Consider the following 12,609-nt stretch of genomic DNA (forward strand, 5'->3'; position numbering starts at 1 on the left):
CCCTAATTAGGGCATATTACATTGCATTCTCTATAGGCAATTTAAAAAGACAAAACTGTTAAACTTTTGCCTTCATTTGCAACTTGTGTATTATGACAAGATCTAAAGGAAAAGTAAAGCGAGTCAAGGAGACAGAAGAAATCACAGCTTCGCCTCTTACTGAATTTTAAAATTGATTTGGATATATCCAAGTTTAGATACATCATAAACATTATCTTACGTGAAGATCAGCTTGTTAAACTTGAGCTTTTCTTACTGCAAGAGTAGTAACACTCACACATAACACAAGTGCGATCTCATTTGTGCCTTAACTACTAAGTATTTCAGTTTAAAATGTGAATCAGACTCAAATCTGAAACAGACTCAAAAGAACTGAGGATGTGGAGGTGCAGAATTATTCCTTACAGAACATGCAGAAGCCAGTTTGCAAGGAATTACTACTGCATACAATATTCAGAGTTGGCTGCTTCTGAATACCTATTTTTACAAGTGTTTCATTTGCATCAGTGAATGTTTTGCCTGTTCCAAAACACAAATAAAAGCACCCCCAAGCAAGGACTTAAGAATCTGGCCTACTAGAAGGGAAATTATTATAGATTATCTAAACACCAAGTTCTAAATCCAAATGCAAACATGAGAATCAAGTGAATCAATGGGCTACATCTGAAGACTTGGATACAATGCAACATATTAAGCTATTGAAATGCCCCTTGTTGCCTCATCAGTGCCTGCAGGTGCATAGCTGAGCACCCAAAGTATCAGCTAATCCAGAAATTACTAGTCAAAAGGAAAGATGAACCAGTGATTAAGTGATCGTAACTCAGACTTCCTGTGTGCTTTTATGTGAGTGACTCAGGTTCTACATGTTTCCATCCTTCTTTTTCAATAATGTTGTTCTCCTTAAGGGATGCTTTAAGGACTGTAAAGTACTAGCAGAAGTGCTAAATTTGTAAAAGCACTACATAGAGTTTGCTGTTGTTCTTCCGTCTGTTTAGCCATTGCTGATGCTGGATTTATCCTAACAGTATTGTGGAAACAGCAAACGCACATTTGGAAAAACTTCAGTTTTCAGGAACATCTGCTTTTCTAGCTATGAAAATGGGGTCTTTACTGTAGGACAAGGTTTTGAGGAAGACGGGGCAGATCTGTTTTCCTCCAACTCCTCTGACCATTGATTTGAACAGCAACAAGATGAGAATTAAAATTCAGAGGTAGTAAATGGTGTGAGTTATTAGAAGTTTGAGAGTTATCATTCATATTTTATGGAATGTCTTCCCCTTTCTGCTCTGTGCATTTCTCACTCTTTGAACAGTGAAATATATCTAATGGCTGCCCCAAGCCACAAAGTTTGCATCTTATTGTAAAGCTTTATTGTTGATGAAGGGAGAAAGAACAGAGAAAATTAGGTGTTTGATTTGGACCTATTTTTCATTTGGACATACTGTAACTGTTATGAGACATCAAAAAAATTCTTCCATATCAGATAGACTGAGGGCTTGGGCTATCAAGTTCTATTGATTTCAGTGAGAATTAACTATGCTTGGCATATTTTCAGGTACCTGTCAGCATTCATCACAATCAGATCATGATTGAAGCATGAGCTACATCCTCCAGTTAACCCACAGATCTGACCATACTGTCATCTACAATTACTTATCATCAACACTAATGAAGTTCTCACATGAAATAGTTCTTTGGAAAATGGATCACATCAGGTCCACATTATCTGAATTTGAAAGATAACAGAAGGGTCTTTACTTTGCACATTTTGTACATGGAACAAGCAAAATAATACCATATTTGACTCCCCTGTGTTGGGTACAGCTCTCCCATGACATACCAAGGCATTAGGTGGAGTAGACAGGAGAGGAAGATAGGTCTGAAGCTCTTCAAAGGTCAGGAGAAGCTTGAGCTTCTTCACTGAAATACAGTTTATGAAGAAAATGCAAGGCCTTCCAGATCAGTAAAAACTTTGTTGTTTCTCCCCATTCACAAGCTAGCAAGGCTTTACTCACAATTCATCTGCCTTGACTTTGCCATAATGCTGGCACAAGGACAGCCTGGTTCAATGCAGGTTGGCACCAAGTTTGTTGCTTAAACCAGTACTCTTAGAAAGTTACTGCTCATAGTAGTTCCTTGACTACTCATAATTCAGATAAGTTTCTTTTCCACATCCAAATTATATCAGTTTAATATATAAAGGTAAATTATATCTGTGGAGTTATGCTTGACCACTCTGGGACACATTCCACCCTGCCACAACTATGTAATTTTAGAGTAACTGAACTTAGAGAAATGGACTGGGCTATAAAAGATGGACTTAACTGCTTTATCTGAGATTCCTGAGGAGGGGAGTAAAAGGAAAAAAAAAAAAAAAAAAAAAAAAGGAGAGACACCTTAGCAGATCCTTTACTTCCTTAGCAGATCTTTGCAAGACAGGACACCTTATTCCACAGAGCCACAGATAAACAACTAGCTGGGCCTATGCCATTTATTCCTTTAAACTGAGTGGGATTAAGGCAGATAAGCTGAACATGCTAATAGAACTGAAGTTTAGTTATTTTTAAAGGAGACTTTTCAGATCCATGAAATTTCAATAACCAAAAGACTTCTTTGGTATCAAGGATAATAAAGGTAATCACTTCTTGCTCTTAGCAAATATTCAAATTATAAATTTAAGGGAGGAGTGTTCTAAGCAATTTAGAATCCAAATCACTACTACTCTTTAGTTTTATTCATCACAAATTAAAATATTTGCACTTATTTCCATTCTGAGGCCCTTAATCACTCTAGCAGAATGCAAATGTGTACAAATGGCTCTCACAGATACATCATGAGTATTGAAAGTTCTCCCCTCTCTTTACAATTTAGACCATCTTTTTTTGATAGATTTCTCAGAGTAGTCAAAGATTTTTTTTTAAGATAATTCACTATTTTTTCCCCCATTTTTCAATTGCTTGTCTAAACAATACATGTTCAAAAATAATGAGGAAAGGTGTGGAAAGAGACTATCTTGACCTCTACTTTGTATTCTTCACAAGCAAGAGAAGTGTTAAATGAATTTTATCTGAGCAGCTGCAGCAGTTACATTAAAACTGAAAAGCAATGCATGCCTATTCCTGTTTAATTTAACCCAAAGCAGCCAAAGAACATGCTTAGAACTGACATTCCACACTGAGAGCACCTTGCCCCACATCTAGCACCCATCCTACAGAGTGCCCTCACAACATAGAGGATACATTAGGACACTGTGGCCAGCATCCCCTCAGGAGGACACAACACACCTGAGAGTGAGAGAAGGAAAACTAGAGAAAGCCTCTGGAAATTTCTTTCCGTTGTTTCTCTCACTCATCCATATTCTCTTGCTTCATTTTTCTTCTGGAAAAATGCTCTCCACTCTGGCAGCCACAAGAAGAGTCTAACATTTATTCTGAGCCAAAAAGGAACAAGGTGGAGATAGGACAGTTGAGCCAACGGATGCTTGCTGTGTAATCTGGACATGCAGAAACAGCTGATGGGCAAGACAAAAGCTGCTTCCAGTTCCCCTTCACACATACACACCTCCGCTACGTGATGGTAAAACAACTGAGCCAGCATCAGACCTACAGTTGCTGCTGTTCTTCCTTTTCTTAGGCTTATGAGCTGGAGAAAAAGAAAAAGAAGCTAAGACTGAAAAGAAACCATGCTGGCCACACAAGTAATGAGAGGCACCTGGCCTTCAGGGATGGCAGGATAGACATTCAGAGCTGAACCAGGCCAAGGCAAGCTTTGCTGGAGCTAACACAAGGATTGCTGCCAAGGGAGGAACAGATAACATACACAGAGGAGGCTGAGGTGCAGCATCTGGGCTAGGTCAGAGAAAGGGGTTGCACATGGAGGAGAGAGAGCAATCAAGGCAGTGGGACAGACCAAAATAATGTATTAAAGTAGGCAGTGAGTCCCAATCCAGAAAGAAGAAAAAAAAAAAAAAAAAAAAAAAAAAAACCTTTAGAGCCACTGCACAAAAATGCCGTCTGCCATCCCCTTCCATTAGTTCGAGCTTTAGTGACTTGAGCCATTACCTAGGGACTCACTTTTAGCCTCTTCTGACTTGTGTTGAAAGACGACACCGGCACTAGCAGCAAAGCTTAGTGGTAAAACAAGCTTTACAAGTGTGTAAACTGTAGGCAGTGATGTGCCTTGCACCAGTGAGGCATTCGCAGTGCACGGGAAAGGGGCGCACACAGTCCGAGCCCCCTCTAGTGGTCATCCCGGGGCTTCCACTCCGGCAGCCACCACTCGCTAGTTGAAACATCAATATAACGTGATTGGGGCATTCATGCTTGCATTTACTAAATACATATTGAAAAGCCAGGACTAAAAAGCTGAGGAATAATTCAGGAGCTGTTACCATATTACTATACATCTAAAGCAATTCCATACCAGTAAAGTTTTGCCATCAGGTTCCAAGAGTTCTTGACTGAAGTTCTGTTGATGTGCATGTTGCAGTTAACTGGCTCACCATTTCCCTGCTAATTAGCAATGGTAATCAGATGAGAGTCCTTTATAGAGAATAACCCTAGAGCAAGGGATCAAGTTCTCCCTTGGTGATAACTGAAAGGAATACAGAGGGTCCATACCAAAGGCTCTCAGTTTCAAATGTACAAATGCCTGAGAAACTGAAGGAACAGTGAAGTCAGCTGGAGTAGAAAGAGTAGGAATTCAAGTGAAAGGGTTTTTTTCATCCTTAATAAATATCTGGAATTCCCATCCCAAGCACACAGAATACTTCCAAAGAATGTTTCAGACATAAAGAGGTGAAAACATGTCTCAAAAGAACATTAATAACAAGCTAATGAATACAAGGAACAAAAATAATGCCGCATCAACAAAAAAAAAAGCTAATCTGAAGAGTCAGAAATTATAACTGAAAATAGCCAGAAGTTACACCAACTTAAACCACAAAAGGAAAATTTATCTTTTGCCTTCCTCTCCACACAGCCTCAAGAGCAGCAGTTTACTGAGCTACACCACTCATCTGGATGGTGGAAAGACATGAGTTCAAATCAGCTTCAAGCAGCAAGAACACTAAACCCAGGGCTCCCCTTCCCTTTGCCAGGCAGTAGCACCTTCTCTGTAGAAACACTTGCTAAAAATGAACTTGCTAGGTTTCTTTTTGTCACACAGTATATATAGGCATTTGCAACTCTAGCTCCTAAATGGAGGCAGCTGTCTGCCTACAGCTCTGCCCAGCAACCCCATACCCTGGTGAGCAGGGCTTCACATTCCCACCTGTGTCCAGAAGTCCTTCGTGGCTTGCTATGGATGGCTCTTTGTTCAGTCTGTAGAATTTGGGATTGCTTTTTCTGAGGTATCTAATTCTTTCCACGAGCTTTACAAGAAGCTTGCACACTAAGCTTTGGATATGGATTCTAGCGTGAAGTCAGGTAGCTAAAAGCTAGGCATAGAAATCTGGTAACCTTCAAGTGACTACTGGCTTTTGCAAAAAATACTTCACAGCTGAACTCATGTAAGGCATGGAAGGATTGGGTTCAGTTACCTCATGTGCTGATTCCTAATCATTACACTAGCTCTTTATTCATACCAGTGAAGCACTGCTGGAAAAGATAAAAAAGGACTATGAGATTAAACATGATTGAACTATGCCAGTTATTTAGAATTTGACTCTGATTTCACTTTATATTGGTGTAAGCCAAGACCATCTTTCATTTTTCTTATATTTGTGTTAGTGATGAACAAAAGGGCTTACAAAATAACCTGTCTTCTATAAGGGTAGAAAGCACGGTATTTTTAGAAGGATGGTCTGGTTGTCAAGATGGTTGAAAATATTCACTTTTCTGATTTTGGCCTCACAAGGCAACACACACATATTCTCCAAAAACATAATGCCTGCTCTGGCTCATTACCTAAATAAACCACAAACTCCATTGAGTTGATGCTGAGTTGCGGAAAAGCTGTATATTTTGCAAGTCATATAAGGATAAGCAGGCAACATTCCTACATACTTTATCAGTACAAAAGCATTTGCTGACCGATGGCCAATTACACAACGTCCTGCACCCTTGGAGAGAATCACCCTTGGAAATACTGACCTTGAAACAACGTAACCCTACTGGGTGTCAGTGGAAGAAGTAAGAAAGTGAATAAGCTGATGATGGCTAAATAATATTCCTTTTGAAATGTACATTGAGATTTGGAATTAATTTTCTCTTGTAAGTCTACATACATTTGTCTATCTCAAGAAATTCTATTTTAGTGAACACCCCAAAAAATATATTAATTGCTTTCCAGTTCACTTCATAATGTTTAGAAAGGTTTTTTTAATCACTATAGTATGGCCGCTTCTGATTTTTATCCACAGAATGTGAGCTATCATTATGATATAATGAACTTCTATTAACTATTAAACTGTTATTTCATTATTGATATTACTGCATTCTTTTTAAGACTCTCTCCAAGCAATCTCTGTATTGTCAGAATCATACCAACTGGCCTGTTATGCAGAACATTAAACTAGACGGTCGTTGCAATTCCCTTTGAATTTGAAAGTCCATGAAATACTTGAACCAAAATCTCAGAATATATTCACCCTATCATTATTTTTCACAGGATTTGCATATTATGGGAATGGCAAAGTATAGAAACCTTAAGGAATTTCACCAATCTAGTCACATCTAGTTTTAGAATCAGAAAGACCAATTCTGATTAGGACCATAAAAAAAAGAGATCAAATATGCCATAGATTTTTTCCAGGGTGAAGTGCCAAATCATAGAGTCAGTAGGAGCATATGCATAGATAATACGAAGAAGGTCAGATGCAAAACTGCTCCTTACCTTCTGAACTTCTGAAGTCACACTTTGATCTCATTTGCAGCACTGTTAATCCAGAGTTCAATTGAATTCAAATTTATGCCATTATAAACGAGAGCAGAATTTGGTTCTTAAATGACAGCAGCTAAGCACAACAGATTTCATTTCCCTTGGAGTGTTTTTAAGCTGCTGATAAAGAGACAGCTTTTATGTCTTTAATAATCCCTTCTTCCTGAATTCAATGAAGTAAGCATCAAACACATGCAGAAGTGCTGGGCTTCCACCATATCTCATGATAGCTTTAAAGTATTTTAAAATAGTTTTTAAATCAGTGTATAACACACACTAAAAGTGAGAGAAGAATCAGGCTTAGTCCTAATTGTCAATGGCTATACTTCCCTCTTTTGACATTTTGAGACAACATAAACAGTCAGAAGAGAAATAAGAATAGGAAATAAAGTCTTCAGAAGAGGGACTCAAAAAATATACAGTACATAATTATTTAATTTATGACCCAAATGACAAATGGATTACTGTTACAAGGACTGGCTTTTTATGCTGTCTAGCAAATAAAACTAACTCATTCTCCTTCAAACCTTATCCACTCTTCAGGTTTTAGTGGTATGATGTATATATGTATAAATTCAAGGGCTGCCTTTTAATTTTCTTCCCTACTCAGAAATTCTTGAAATCAAAGAACCACACCCGTCACATTTAAAACTTGCAACTGTATGTTCACCTACAACTGAAAATAAGTAAAACTTAACTGACATGTCAGTTAGAGAACTAATACCATGGCCTGAGTGAAATCCCTATTCTCTAGACTTCCTAATTTACCTTTACCCACCAAGGCAGCTCTGTTTCCATTGATCAGGCTCCAGAGTTAATGCTCCGTTGCATTCAGATCCTCCACATAAGAAAATATAACATCCAGAAGACAGAGTCTGCTGATTGTGCACTCGTGAAGACATGTGCACTTACTACATGGCACCTTCTTCATGAAGAACTTAGGGCTCTAACTATATGCTGAAAACATATACAGTAAAGCACTGGAGCAGTATTACACTCTGTGCTAATTAGATACAAATACACTACCAGAACTAGCCTTTTCTCCAATTGCCTGTGGAGTCAAGGACTTCTTTCTTTCTCAGCCTTCTTCCTCCAGGATTTACTGGAGGTAAGTCTCAGGCTGTGGCCAAAACTCTTCCCAAAAGTTTGATAACATTTTTGTCTGGAGCTGCCCCAGATCATACCACAAGTACGCCAAACAAACTGGGAAAAGAGAATCAATAATTATGTAATTGGCTAACTAACACAGACTAGCTTTCTACAAACAAACTCTCCTACTAATCAGTACTTAGGAAGATGGATCTGATCCAAAGTTAGTTATTACTTGTTGCTTTGTGACTATGGTGACATGTTTTTTTAACATCTTCGTAAATACATTTCTTTTCGAAATCTTAGGTTAAGGCAAAACAATGTGAAATACATTCAAAAAATGATTAAAAAATAAAGTAATATGAAAGAGCAGGTGGTTTGTATTAAATTTGAAGTAGCATCTCACTAAGCTGGCTGAATTATTGTCAGCTCTAATCTAACTGTAATTACTGTAGTTCAGAATGTGGAGTGGTATATTCACAGGGCTGCAAAAACTGTTCCAGGATGTTGTGGACAAGGCAAGGTTAATCTGTAGGATACAGAATAATGAGTCATTTTAGATTTAGTTTATTAAATAGTACACAGAAGAGCACTTCAGCTTTCTAATACCACAGTTACAAAAATGCAGAAAGAAGCAATTCATCTGTTTTATATAGTAATTCAATGAACAATGAGAATCACCTCAGAGCCGAGCACAAACGCAGGTGATGCCATGCCGCCTGTTGGCTCCAAACTGTACTTGGTAAGATACCCACCCTTGGGATGAAGTTATGCACTCATGGAGAACAAGATATAAATTACCACTGCACCATCATAAGTCTGCATGATAGAGCTTGAAGCCAAGAAAACGTAATTCATCATGACAGATATATGCAGCAGCATACATTCCTAACTGAGTTTGGGTTGAAGAAATACTGGAACATCTGTGGGCTGCTCTGCTCTTCAGGCAAAGAGCACAATGCATTGCAGTGTACATGCCCACTGTTACCTTCTGAAAACCCAAAAAGCATATGGTATAGCAGATGCTGCACTATGATTTTCCCCCTTGGACTCTGCTAAGGGCATTCAGCTAATTTTAACACTGTAATTAGCTATGTTCTGTATCTCAAAAGCAATCTTTTTCTACATATGTGTATTCCGCTGGTACTACTTCTCCACGGAACTGTAAATAAGTGTGTTAAGGTTAACACCTGGAGAAAGAGAGAAAAAGACAGTAAATCAGAGTAACTGGCCTAAATTGGATCTACCATGACTGCAAATTGAGTTGCTCCAGAGCAACTCAGGTTGCAGAGCAGACAGGTTCCAAAACTGCTGTAAGATCTCAAAGAGCTGAATCTTGTTCCTCTGAGCCAATCTCTCAGTCCTTGCTCTGCCAACCCTACATTTCAGATCAATGGGAGATTTGATGGAGTAAGGACTGCAGGATTTTCCTGTTTACATTTTTTGCCAGAGTGGCCTACACAGAACAAACGTACAATTGCTGCAGCTGTAGCCCTCATGACTGTTATCACTTTTGCAATTTCCATGTGCAGAAAGGCTCGCACACACTTCAGCAAACTGGCCTTGAGGCAAGGATTCAGAAAAGCAGTTAGACCCGTGTAAAGCTATCCCTCTATATGCCAGTGCTTGAGCAAAGGCGTATCTTTAATCTTCAGTGAGACTTCAACATTTCATCAAAGTTAAGTTCCTGCTTAAGTGCTACCAGAACAAGGACAGTTCCCTGAACTGCAAAATATATGTAGTGCCGTTCATTATGATTATATAGCCATACATGAATATAGGTGTATACTTACTTGGATGTAAAGTTACAGAGCCATATATGGCTCCTCCACATATGAATTTAGGCAAAAATCCTGTGCATATATGCCTAAACCTATGTATATATGCCTATACTTATGCATAGTTTATTTTGGGTAAATATAACTCAAGACAAAATGTGCAAGATTTCCTAATGACTGTGTCTTTCAAGCAGAAATCAATTTTTTTACTTACAACTATATTTTAGGTATGTTAAAAAAATGAGGGCATCAAAACCTTTATATATATTTGGCTCACATCTCTCAATGACAGTATTAGGGCAGGGGCTTTTAGGGACACATATGTGTGTGGGTAAATTTACTTTTCCCTAAAACGTGTAGAAGAATCCCTGCAACAGTTCAGGTGAATTAGCAGGCTGAATACAGCCAAGGCTGTTAAGGATGCATGATTGTTACAGATTAAGTGGTTTTGAAGTTCATTATAGGATATATACTCTGTGCGTATGCACGTAAGTCACTCACCTTACAGCAAATGGCAATCTATGTGGAAGTTGAAATATGGAAGGCAAAAACTAAGCAATTGTAAGGAAGCAGAAATATCCCAGCAGCCTGTAGTACATTAGTATTACTGTCTAAGATGTTACTGCAGCTCATATCCAAGCCAACTTTGAACTATTCATCTCAGACACGACAATGCTACCGCTGCAGTAGTATGCATCTCAGGCTAGGACTGGAGGGCAGCAAGTGCAGAACGCTGAAGGGGCTGTTCACACTGGCGAGTCCCCCAGGCTTGGCCAGCCGCACATATGTCACAGATCTGCAGCAGTGTACTGTGCTGCCATCCCAGTACTCTTGACAGGCACTGCATTTGAAATAGAACAGGCATGTACTTAAGCACCACTCACTGTTCTAACACCCTCTTTAATAATATCCCAAAGACATCTAAGTGTAACTGAAAAGAATTTCAGTGCTACCAAATGTTACAAGTAACAAGGGTGACACACAGCACCTGCCATGGAAATAGTGATGGCAGGTGTCACTTGGTAGTGCTGTTCTCCACAGCCTTCCAAGCTTGTTTTTCAAATTTTCTGCTTTTGAAACATACACTGTTTTGCCCAGCTTTGGGAGTATAGGCAGCTTTGTGGACAGATGAGTTGCCTGACAGAAGAAGAGTTTGCTTCCTGACTTAAATTCTGAGCATAGCCAATTCAGGAAGAACTGTTCCTTAGGAACCAGAGGCTTGCCAGTATGAGTCTTGAGAGAAGGAAGTTTCTTACTTGCCCTTTGGCTGTCTCTTTGCCAAATCAATATGTGTATGTGTAAATAACACAAGAACATATTCAGACTTTCCCCCACTGATTTCTTTTACCCTAGGAAACCAAGCTGGAAGACCTCAGACATCTGCTACTGCTCATGACACAGACAGCTCAGAGTGTCAGAAAAAGGTCATAGTACCATAAAGACCTCAAGGGAACTAAAACACTTCAACTGAATAGATCTTTGGAAGGGAACAATGTCACCCTATGCTTTTAAGCTGTTATGGTTCAGTTGCCCCTTTGCTTTCATAACCCCTAAACTTTCCTTGACTTCAAAGGCAACATGGTTGTGGAGGAGGAGAAGGACAAATCAATATAAAGCCATGTGCTAACTGGAATTAAGCAGACCATCCATCAGAATAATCCTGCCATAATGGTGGGGGAAAAAAAGTATGCCAAGCACAGCAGAATAAAGTGATAGAGGCACTTCATAACCATTGCAAGGTCAGAATAAAAGTTAGTATCACTATCAATTAAAATGGAATGGATGATTCTGAAAGAAGAAAGGTTGTGCGGATGGTACTCTCAAGAAAGATAACATGGAAGGCTTGCAACTCTAGCTTAGTACACAAAATTTGATTGCATTTCCTGCCCTGGATCAACACTAGTCATGCTGGTGAGGTCTGTCCAGAGCAGTCACTTACTTCTTGCTACTCATATCCACTTCCCAGCCACCACTGAGAATGTAAGGATCCCACCAGACCCTGCAAGTCTCATATGCCTCATTCCTGTCTCGCATTTTAGCCCCAAACACTGAAGTCTGGAGAATGCATGGATTCTAATCTATGGTATTTAAAGCAATTAGAAGAATGCTTTCTTAGCCAAAAACTGTGCCATGCTAGAGCATTTCCTCCTTTACTCTTTGACTTTTTCTTGCACATACTTGAAGCAAATAGCTTGAAGGGTAGCTTTTGATGATGCACCCAAACTCTTATACTTAGTTTCCTAGTCCTTCTATGGAGAGTGATTGTCTTTTTATTGTGGATTGCTCCATCATTGGCCATAAATAGGGTCCTGATTTCTAACTATAGCTTCTGGAAGCTATAACAGCAGTAATAAATAATAACAACAGCAATAACAATAGTTATGTGGAAAACAGCCACTTATAAAATGAATGGACCTTTACAAAGATAAGCAGCCTTAAGAACACGATTACTTCTTTCATGCAAATGGCATAACCTATCATAAAGTAACAAGCTGTACACCCTGAAATGCCTCCCTTTGATCACTCAACAGGCAAATTATAATCCTTCATCAGCGCTGTAACATCTGCGCACGGATGCGTAAGAGAGCGTTTGACAGGACATTTGTATCCCAGCCACTGCCATCCACTAACAAGACCACTACACCTGCACAGTTAACATTTACTCTGTTAAGGGAAATACAACATATTTTCTCCCAGACTCAAACTTTCAAATTCAAATTCTAGTTAATATCTAGACAAATGAGAGTATCCAGGGCCCATACATATCTCTGCAGCCTCACTGGCTCATGAGCCGTCGTGCCACACAGCTTGATGTGGTGGAGTCCAGCATGTGCTCTGCACTGACACAGACTGCTAAGAAACA

This window comes from Rhea pennata, chromosome 3 (genome assembly GCF_028389875.1).
Source record: "Rhea pennata isolate bPtePen1 chromosome 3, bPtePen1.pri, whole genome shotgun sequence".
Classification (NCBI taxonomy): Eukaryota; Metazoa; Chordata; class Aves; order Rheiformes; family Rheidae; genus Rhea; species Rhea pennata.